The sequence below is a fragment of the Oncorhynchus gorbuscha genome, linkage group LG08 (assembly GCF_021184085.1).
Source record: "Oncorhynchus gorbuscha isolate QuinsamMale2020 ecotype Even-year linkage group LG08, OgorEven_v1.0, whole genome shotgun sequence".
NCBI classification, from domain to species: Eukaryota; Metazoa; Chordata; class Actinopteri; order Salmoniformes; family Salmonidae; genus Oncorhynchus; species Oncorhynchus gorbuscha.
Genome location: NC_060180.1, coordinates 4,864,007 through 4,873,776, shown reverse-complemented (window position 1 = coordinate 4,873,776; position 9,770 = coordinate 4,864,007).

Here is a 9,770-nt window from a genome sequence, read left to right as displayed (position 1 = left end):
GACTTCAACTGTACATGTACATCTCCTGGTCTGCCAGAAGGACATCTGATTTGAAGGAACTATGTGGACAAAGTGGAGGTAGATGGCCACTGTCAGTATGCTGGCAGTGATTCTGTCCTGTCTGGATTTGGCCAGTTGTCTCAGTTTGATTTTGATATTGTTGCATCTTTGAGATCTTCTTGACAGATATTTCTGGACTAGGACTCGCAGGTGGTCTGCCAGAGCTTCACGTGTAGAAAGCAGCTCTGTGTTAATTAGGATTGCTTTACCACAGGTCTGGTCTAAGAATGCTGTAAGAGTTTTATTCAAGAGATCACCAGGGGTGAAGTTCAACTGCTAGGACTGCATTTTGTTCAGTTGTAGTTTGGGTTTCATACAGGCAAATGCATCTACCTTGCAAAGGTCAGTTCTCAACCTATTCTGGGGATTGCTCTCAGCAGATACTGGTCCAGTCTCAAAACAGCAGGGGGACTATATGTTTCAACATCACAAACACTGCTGGTTCTCTGTATACCTGTTGTTGTACATACATTAAGTATGGCTTGACGGTGTAGAGTTGTCGTGTGTCTGTGTATGAATCGCTGTGACTAAACTTGGCTTTGAGGTTGAGCTTGAGGCTGAGGAGTGTTGAAAACGAACCCCAAGTTGATTCATCTCTCTTGTGACCGCTGTAGTAATGGCAGTGGTCAGCTTCATGTTCCCGGTACTGACGGCTCTTCTCAGCGCAAAGTAGGATCCCATTGGCCCCACCATCCCTGTGGAGTGACTTCACAATCCTAGGCCTCACTGATCTGGAGTAGTGCAGTAGCAGATCCTTGATGGTCTCCACAGTATCTATGGTTATTTTCAACAGTTGGTCGCTTGCCAGGTCCTGCAGTGCAGATGTCACTCAGGGTCGCCCTCGCTGACCTTTCAGAGGTCATGACCTGTGGCCAGGTCCGATGTCCATCAGAAGGTTGGTGACCAGGTTGACCACCACTTCTCTGGCAGGAAGCAATGGAGACAAGGGCAGACTTTCATCCTCGGTCATGGCTGTCTCTGTCAGTGAAAACCCTGCAGGCAGTGCTAATGTCTTCGGATGAGAGGGGTTGGTTCCAAGAGCATGTCTCCTCATCTGAGTCAGACGTTGAATGAAACGTGTCTAGAATATTAATATTGTATATTTTGAGAACATGGTAACCATGTTCTGGGTATGTTCTGTTTGACATTAAGTGTATATTCTCATAACTGTAACGCCAAAATACTGTATATTCTCTGCTTTTCTGAAACATGGCTTTTGGACAAGATACCCCCCATGGCTATCCAACTGGATGGATTCTCCATTCACCGAGCAGACTGGACAGTGGAGTCAGGGAAATCAAGAGAGGAAGGGGTTTGCCTCTTCATCAACAACAAATGGTGTACTGACTCGAACGCAGTCGACCCATTGTTCACCCATCTTGGAATACCTGATAGTCAAATGCCAACCCTTCTACTTCTCAAGGAAGTTTTCAGCTGTTATTGTGACTGTTGTATACATTCCACCTCAGGACAATAAAAATAACAAGCTGGCAAATTAACAAACGGTACAAGGCTTTAAACAAGCAGGAAAACTTGCACCCAGAGGCTGCTTTTCTTGTTGCTGGTGGTTTTAATTCTGTGTCATTAAGACACGTGGTGCCCAACACATCTCCTTCGCCACTAGGGACAATAAAGTCCTACACCACTGAGACTCTACCCACAATCAAGCAAACGGGGCCCTCTCTCGACCACCATTCTGCAAATCAGATCATGACTCCGTACTCCTGCTTCCTGTTTCCAAGCAGAAGCTCAAACAGGAAGTACCTGTGATTCGCTACATTGAGAAATGGTCATCAGAATCAGAAATTACTCTACAGGACTGCTTAGCTAGCGCTAATTGAAATATGTTCAGAGACTCCGCCGATAATATTGATGAGCTAACCACCACTGTTGCTGGCTTCATAAGGAAATGTATCGGTGAAGTTGGCCCCACAGTGAAGGTTTGCTGCTTCCCCAATCAAAAGCCCTGGATTAACACAGAGGCTGGCACTAAACTAAAGGATTGTCACGCCCTGACCATAGAGAACCTTTTAGTCTCTATGTTGGTTAGGTCAGGGTGTGACTAGGGTGGGTTATCTAGGTTGTTTTATGTATATGTTGGCATGGTATGGTTCCCAATCAGAGGCAGCTGTTTATCATTGTCTCTGATTGGGGATCATATTTAGGCAGTCATTTCCCCACTGTTTTTTTGTGGGATCTTGTTTTTGAGTCAGTGCATGTTGCACCTCAGTACTGCACGGTCGTTGTTTGTTTTCTTTTTGTTTTGTAAGTTTCACAAAAATAAAGATGTGGAACTCAGCACGCTGCACATTGGTTTGAGTATGCTTCAAACGAACGTGAAAGAAGATCCCACCACAACTGGACCAAGCAGCGTGCCCAGGTAGAGAAGGTATCCTGGGATTGGGAGGAGATAAAGGAGGAGAAGACATCCTGGACTTGGGCTAAATTATGGCAGGAGACGAAAGCCTTCCGTGGAAACAGACGCAAGGAGAGAAGGGAAGACAGCAACGATGCCGGGGTTCGCGGCCACATGGAAAGCCCAAAAGACAGCCCCAATCTTTTGGGGGGGAGGGTACTGTCACGCCCTGACCATAGAGAGCCTTTTATTCTCTATGTTGGTTAGGTTAGGGTGTGACTAAGGTGGGTTATCTAGATTGTTTTATGTCTATGATGGCCTGGTATGGTTCCCAATCAGAGGCAGCTGTTTATCGTTGTCTCTGATTGGGGATCATATTTAGGCAGCCATTTCCCCACTGTTTTTTTGTGGGATTTTGTTTTTGAGTCAGTGCATGTTGCACCTCTGTACTGCACGGTCGTTGTATGTTTCTTGTTTTGTTTTAAGATTCGCATAATAAAGATGTGGAACTCCATTCACGCTACGCCTTGGTCCGTCTCTACACTCGATCGTGACAAGGACAGTGCTACGGCACACAAAGCTTTCACAGTCAACCCTGAGGCTACAGCCGAAGACAGGAATAAGTACAAGAAGTCCCACTACAACCTCCGCAGGGTAATCAAATGAGCAAAAGGACAATATAGGAATAAGGTGGAATCATATTACACAGGCTAAGAAGCCCGCAAAATAAGGCAGGGAATACAGTCCATGACAGATTACAAAGGAAAACCCAGCCTTAATCTGCCCAACGATTCCTCTACCAGACGAACTCAATGCATTTTATGCACGCTTCTACAACAACAACGCCGTGCCATGCACAAGCATTGGTGGAAAAAGGACCTAATTGTCATACTTGACTAAAAGTAAAGATACCTTAATAGAAAATGACTCAAGTTAGTGAGTCATCCAGTAAAATACTACTTGAGTAAAAATCTAAAAGTATTTGGTTTGAAATATACTTAAGTATCAAAAGTAAAAGTTTAAATCATTTCAAATACCTTATATTAAGCAAACCAGACGCCATTCTTTTTTTTACGGCTAGTCAGGGGCTATCTCCAACACAGAGACATCATTTAAAAATGAAGCATTTGTGTTTAATGAGTCTGCCAGATCAGATGCAGTAGAGATGACAAGGGTTGTTCTCTTGATGGGAATTGGATCATTTTACTGTCCTGCTAAGCATGAGAAATGTAACAAGTTCTTTTGGGTGTCAATGAAATTGGAATACAAAGTACAAATTTTATTTTGGAATGTAGTGAAGTAAAAGTAAACGTTGTCAAAAATATGAATAGTTATGTACAGATACCCCCAAAAAACGACTTATTGCAAGTAGTACTTTAAAGTATTTTTGCTTAAGTACTTTACACCACTGAGGGTAAGGGCCCCCACCAACCCAGAGGACTGGGTGATCTCGCTCTCTGAGGCTGAATTGTGTAAGGTCTTTAATCACAAGGCCATGGGGCCTCACAGTATTCCAGGGTACATTCTCAGAACATGCGCAGATCAGCTGGCAGACATATTCACGGTCATTTTCAGTCTCTCCTTGTCCCAGTCTATAATCCCCACGTCTTAAGATGACCACCGTCATTCCTGTTCCCAAGAACTCTAATGCTTCACCAAGCTTAGGACCCTGATCACTGGCAATGATTGGACAGCCTACAGGGAGGAGGTCAGTGACCTGGCAGTGTGGTGTCGTGACAACAATTTAAAAAGTAAAATAATAACCAATCAGCGTTGAGCTAAACAGAGTGAGCTCAGCTGTGAATGGTCCTGGTGCACCAAAAGAAAGTGTCAAGGGAAGTTAGTTTGGATTTGGCTTCCAGCAAATCAGATCACAAGCCAAACACCATTATTGACAGAAAAAAAACTTGAATTGTTGCATCTAGTTTTGTTGTTGTCCTCCGGTGGCCAACTAGCAAAACTTTTGCCATGGATGGAGATAAGGATTTGGACTTCTGGTTTTACTTCATTCTTAGTACTGGCCAATTATTATAACGACAATTCTGATCCAACCATAAATTCATACAATCATTGTGCCCCTGGCCTGTGAGGATGGATGTCAACATGTAGCTAGATGTACTATGCTAATTTTAACTAGCTGGCCTGGCGTATCGTTGCCCATGAAAGGAAGTTAGGCTAGGAGCAAATAAAAAGCATGTACTATAGTGACAGAGTCATAGACCATTTAGGCAACATGAAAGAGGAGGATCGCATTGGCGTTTCTCTATAAGTATAGTGATATTTTTTCTACTTGCATGCGCTCGCGCGCACACACACGCACACATGAATCAGTACCATGGACAGCCACATCATATTTAGCTTAGGTTGATTGGACTAGATCGTTTTTAGTATATTTTAGTTGTCACTGTATTAGACTAAGCATAGGTGATTAGTTTATGTTGAAATGTTGAAGTAGAAATGGTGCTGGAAAAGTAGAAGCAGCCAATGAAATCAGCGTCTCGCTGGAAGTCCCACCTTGCACAGGTGATAAGCGCGAGGTTCGGATTCATTCCTTCAATTTAATACCGCTCTTCACCGAGCCCAGGAAGAGGCGGCTCAGGGCCAAACAGGTGTTGTACCTCATTTCTCTTCTTCAGGGAACAGTAGTTATAGTCATAACATTACGTTCCCTTTCAGTCAGTCGACTTGGGTACAACATACTAAGAGGAAATATAATCCTGCCCAAGCCAACCCTAACTGATACTAAATGAGGCAGCCCACGGCAGACTGCCCAGACCTGACCCCGCCAGATGCGGCAGTCTGGGTATTGCGGCACACTGCCTCGTGACTTTCCCCTGTACCAGCTGTATGCACACTTGGAGCAGTGACATCCGAGCGATAAAACATCGCAAAAATGATGCCCAACTCGCCGCAGCATAAATATCTCCTATAGTCAACCCTTTAAACAATGCCCAAAACACTGCCAAGCCCCTAGTGGAGTGGGTGCATACACCGCTAGGTAACCCTTGCCTCTTGCTGCTATAGTGCCTTCAGTGCCGAGTGTGAATACTTTCTATTCACACTAGGGCCTCTCGAGTGGCGCAGTGGTCTAAATCGCTGCAGTGCTAGCTGTCCCAATAGAGATTCTGGGTTCGAGTTCAAGCTCTGTCCCAGCATCGTCCGGGTTAGTGGAGGGTTTGGCCGGAAGGGATGACCTTGTTCTATCTCATATTGGTGCGGTTGGCTTCTGGTCTAAGTGGGCATTGTGTCAAGATGCAAGATGCTTGGTTGGATTGTGTTTCGGAGGACTCATGGCTCTCGACCTTCGCCTCTCCCGAGTCCGTACGGGATTTGCAGTGATGAGACAAGACTGTAACTACCAATCGGATACCACAAAAAAAAAGCAAGTACTTTTTCCACATTAAATTGAGATTTTGGGTCTCTGATCTAGACACAAACTCCCATAATTGTGACATATATGCTGGGAGTCAGGATGCAGGTGAGTTTAATAATGAGAATCATGAAGATAAACAAAACAGGAGAAGTGTACAGAACATGAACAAAACCAATACTGCTTGATGACTGAGGCTACTGAGGGCTAAATAAAGGTAGAGTAATCAAGGTGATAATGAGGTCCCGGTGTGCGTAATGATGGGGAGCAGGTGTGCGTAATGATGATTGTCAGGACCGGTGATGTCACACTCTGACCTTTAATATCTCTGTTTTCTTTATATTTTGGTTAGATCAGGGTGTGATGAGGGTGGGTATGGTAGTTTTTGTATTGTCTAGGGGTTTTTGTAGGTCTAGGTTATATGTCTATGGTGGCCTGATATGGTTCCCAATCAGACGCAGCTCTTTATCGTTGTTTCTGATTGGGGATTATATTTAGGTGGCCATTTGCCCTTTTGTGTTTGTGGGTTCTTGCTCTATGTTTAGTTGCCTGTCTGCACTACTCATATTAGCGTCACGGTTCGTTTTGTTATTTTGTTAGTTTGTTCAGTGTTCATTCTTAAATAAAGAATGTAGGGTTAGGGTTAGCGTACAACGCTGCACCTTGGTCTCTTCCTTACAACAAACGTGACAGGTGGTTAGTAGATCGGCGACATCGAGCGCTGGAGCGGGGAGCGGGAGTAGGCATGACAATAATGTCAAAGTGGAATTATGTTTTTAGAAATGATCTCTTGAGTCAATAAATAAGAAAGAATAACATGCTATTGTTTGATAAGAGTGCACTATTATGAACTTGAAAATGTATTAATAAACAAATTAGGCACATTTGGGTAATCTTGATACAACATTTTGAACAAATAAGCAATGTTTCATTGGATCAGTCTAAACCTTTGCACATACACTGCTGCCATCTAGTGGCCAAAATCTAAATGTGCGCCTGGGCTGGAATAATACATTATGGCCTTTCTCTTGCATTTCAAAGATTATGGTTTTTAAAAAAACACGTGTTTTTTCTTTGTATTGTCTTTTACCAGATTAAATGTGTCATATTCTCCTACATAACTTCACATTTCCACAAACTTCAAAGTGTTTCCTTTCAAATGGTATCAAGAATGTGCATATCCTTGCTTCATGTTCTGAGCTACAGGCAGTTAGATTTGGGTAATTTTGAAAAAGGGTCAGATCCTTTTTTAATTGCTGTGATAGGAGAAAACTGAGGATGGATCAACAACATTGCAGTTACTCCACAATACTAATCTAAAAGACAGAGTAAAAAGAAGGAAGTCTGTACGGAATAACAGTATTCCAAAACATGCACCCTGTCATGTTTTGTCTTATATTGTCTTGTCATTTTGCTTTTCCTTCTGTTCGTTTTCCCCCTGCTGGTCTTTTTAGGTTCGTTCCCCTTTTTCTCTCTCCCTTCCTCTCTCTCTTCTCTCTATCGTTCCGTTCCTGCTCCCAGCTGTTCCTATTCCCCTAATCAATCATTTAGTCTTCCCACACCTGTTCCCTATCTTTTCCCCTGATTAGAGTCCCTATTTCTCCCCTTGTTTTCCGTTTCTGCCCTGTCGGATCCTTGTTTATTGTTCACCGTGCTGTGTCTTTGTATCGCCCTGTCGTGTCGTGTTTCCCTCAGATGCTGCGTGGTGAGCAGGTGTCTGAGTCTGCTACGGTCAAGTGCCTTCCCGAGGCAACCTGCAGTTTATTATCGAGTCTCCAGTCAGTTCTCGTGATTACGAGTGAAATTGTTTTTATGCTTTATTTACCGCTCCGATTTGTCTAGGAGTATTGCTATTTCCTTAATCTGGATTAAAGACTCTGTTTTCGCCAAGTCGCTTTTGGGTCCTCATTCACCTGCATAACACACCCTTTTTGCAATAAAATATGTTTTATATACTAACTCTATTTTAGCAATCTGCCAATAAGGCTTCAGGAAGAAGCATAGCACAATTACAGCAGCCATGAAGGTTGTAAATTATATCACTGAAGCCCTTGACAAAAAACAGCACTGTGTCTCACTTTTTATTGATCTCTCTAAGGCTTTTGATACAGTTGATCATGCTATACTGAGGCAGAGATTGTCGAGTGTAGGTCTTTTGGAGCATGCAGTTGCATGGTTTGCTAACTATCTGTCTGATAGAACTACGTGCACTCAATTTGGTGGGCTCATTTCTGTGTAACAGTATAATTTTAAACCGTCCCCTCGCCCATACCCGGGCGCGAACCAGGGACCTTCTGCACACAACGACAACAGTCACCCTCGAAGCATCGTTACCCATCGCTCCACAAAAGCCGCGGCCCTTGCAGAGCAAGGGGAAACACTACTTCAAGGTCTCAGAGCAAGTGATGTAACCGATTGAAACGCTATTTAGCGCGCACCGCTAACTAAGCTAGCCGTTTCACATCCGTTACATCTGTTAAATTATCTGTCTGTAATGGTGTGCCCCAGGGCTCTGTACTTGGTCCCCCTCTTATTCACTATTTATATAAATAATTAAGACAAAAATGTGCAAAAAACACAACTTCACTTTTATGCTGATGATACTGTTATTTATTGTTGTGCCTCATCTCTCACAAAAGCTTTCCAGAACTTGCAAACTGCTTTTTATACTGTTCAACATACCTTGTGTCAGTTGAAGCTTATCCTCAATACTGACAAAACTAAACTAATGTGGTTTTCTAAAGCAAGAAATAGATCTCCGAACCTTTCTCCTATTACAACCTGTCAGGGAAATGAGATTGAGAATGTAACCTCATATAAATATCTTAGAATTTTTAGAAGTTAAAATTCTCTTTTAAATTGCATATTCAACAACTTACAAAAGAAAATAAACTGAAGTTGGGATTTTATTTTAGGAATAAGGCCTGTTTTTCTTTTGAAGCCAGAAGGAGGCTATTATCAGCTACATTTATGCCTTAACTCGACTGGGGATATTTTATATATGAATGCTTCCGCTCAGTGTTTGAGATCAATTGACACCCTTTACCATGGCACTTTGAGATGTATTTGAAACGGCAAAACCCTTAAGCACCACTGCACTTTGTATACTAGGGTTGGCTGGCCTTCTCTAGTCACTCGTAGGCTCAGTCACTGGTATATTTTTATTTACAAAGCCATTTTGGGTTAACTACCATTATTTTTGGCCATTTTTACTGTTCAGAAATGTGGTGGGTACTCTCTTCGTTCGCTGGAATTTACCCTGCTAACTGTTCCAAATGTCCCAACTGAATTTGGTAAAAGGGCTCTCTGTATGTACTCTGCGCCATCGTCTTGGAACGCCGTACAAAATATTTTTCAACTGGAAGAACTTGTCCCGATTGGTGTTTTTAAATCACCGATGAAGGATTTTGAGACTGATTCCCTGACCTATCAATGTTTTTAATTTGTTGTTTTGTGATTTTGTTATACTCTTGTGAATTCTATTGTTTTTACTCGATTACTTGTAGTTTTGCATGTTGTCTGTCTGTAATTGTGTAATGACTTTGTGCTGCCTATCTTGGCCAGGACGCTCTTGAAAAAGCGATGTCAAATCTCAATGAGCCCTTCCTGGTTAAATAAAGGTTAAATAAAATAAGGCACTAAAGTAAAATTCCAAAAATTTGGCAAAGAAATTCACTTTATGTTCAGAACTTTATGTTCTGAATATATAGCATTATGTTTGGGGCTAATGTAACACATCACTGAGTACCACTCTTCGATCAGTTGTGTCGAACTACGTTGCTTTATCTTGGCCAGGTCGCAGTTGCAAATGAGAACTTGTTCTCAACTAGCCTACCTGGTTAAATAAAGGGGAAATAAATCAATAAAAATGCCTAGCCAAAAATCTCATTTTTTTATTCATACATTTGAACCATATAGCCAAGTTCGACATTGTGGCTGTGATAACTAGTGACAACCCAATGTTATTTTTGATTTAATTGAACT